The sequence below is a fragment of the Triticum urartu genome, chromosome 7A (genome assembly GCF_056163025.1).
Source record: "Triticum urartu cultivar PI428250 chromosome 7A, HENAU_Tu73, whole genome shotgun sequence".
Taxonomy (NCBI): Eukaryota; Viridiplantae; Streptophyta; class Magnoliopsida; order Poales; family Poaceae; genus Triticum; species Triticum urartu.
In genome coordinates, this window is record NC_141879.1 from 125,058,987 (window position 1) to 125,060,521 (window position 1,535).

Genomic DNA, 1,535 nt, shown 5'->3' on the forward strand with positions numbered 1-1,535 from the left:
AACAACATTGCAATCATTCTCATCATTCAAAGAATTAGTGCCAAACATTTTATAGATTTCTTCTTCTAGCACTTGAGCACAATTTTCCTTTCCATCATACTCACGAAAGATATTAAAAAGGTGAAGCATATGAGACAAACTCAATTCCATTTTTTATAGTTTTCTTTTATAAACTAAACTAGTGATAAAACAAGAAACTAAAAGACTCGATTGCAAGATCTAAAGATATACCTTCAAGCGCTAACCTCCCCGGCAACGGCGCCAGAAAAGAGCTTGATGTCTACTACACAACCTTCTTATTGTAGACGTTGTTGGGCCTCCAAGTGCAGAGGTTTGTAGGACAGTAGCAAATTTCCCTCAAGTGGATGACCTAAGGTTTATCAATCCGTAGGAGGCGTAGGATGAAGATGGTCTCTCTCAAGCAACCCTTCAACCAAATAACAAAGAGTCTCTTATGTCCCCAACACACCCAATACAATGGTAAATTGTATAGGTGCACTAGTTCGGCGAACAGATGGTGATACAAGTGCAATATGGATAGTAGATAATAGTATTTGTAATCTGAAATAATAAAAACAGCAAGGTAGCAAGTGATAAAAGTGAGCGTAAACGGTATTGCAATGATGGTAAACAAGGCCTAGGGTTCATACTTTCGCTAGTGTAAGTTCCCTCAACAATACTAACATAATTGGATCATAAAACTATCCCTCAACATGCAACAAAGAGTCACTCCAAAGTCACTAATAGCGGAGAACGAACGAAGAGATTATGGTAGGGTACGAAACCACCTCAAAGTTATTCTTTCCAATCAATCCGTTGGGCTATTCCTATAAGTGTCACAAACAGCCCTAGAGTTCGTACTAGAATAACACCTTAAGATACAAATCAACCAAAACCCTAATGTCACCTAGATACTCCAATGTCACCTCAAGTATCCGTGGGCATGATTATACGATATGCATCACACAATCTCAATTCATCTATTCAACCAACACAAAGGACCTTAAAGAGTGCCCCAAAGATCTACCGGAGAATCACGACGAAAATGTGTGCCAACCCCTATGCATAGGTTCATGAACCCGCAAGTTGGTCACCTTAACATACATCAAGTGGCACGCGGTATCCCATTGTCACCACAGATATCCACGGCAAGACATACATCAAGTGTTCTCAAGTCTTTAAAGACTCAATCCGATAAGATTACTTCAAAGGGGAAACTCGATTCATTACAAGAGAGTAGAGGGGGAGGAGAAACATAAGATCCAACTATAATAGCAAAGCTCGCGATACATCAAGATCGTGCCAAATCAAGAACACGAGAGAGAGAGATCAAACACAAATCTACTGGTACATACCCTCAGCCCCGAGGGAGCACTACTCCCTCCTCGTCATGGACAGCACCGGGATGATGAAGATGGCCACCAGAGAGGGATTGCCCCCTCTGGCAGGGTACCGGAACGGTTCTAGATTCGTTTTCGGTGGCTATGGAGGATTCTGGCAGCGGAACTCCCGATCTATTGTTCTTTTTGAAAGTT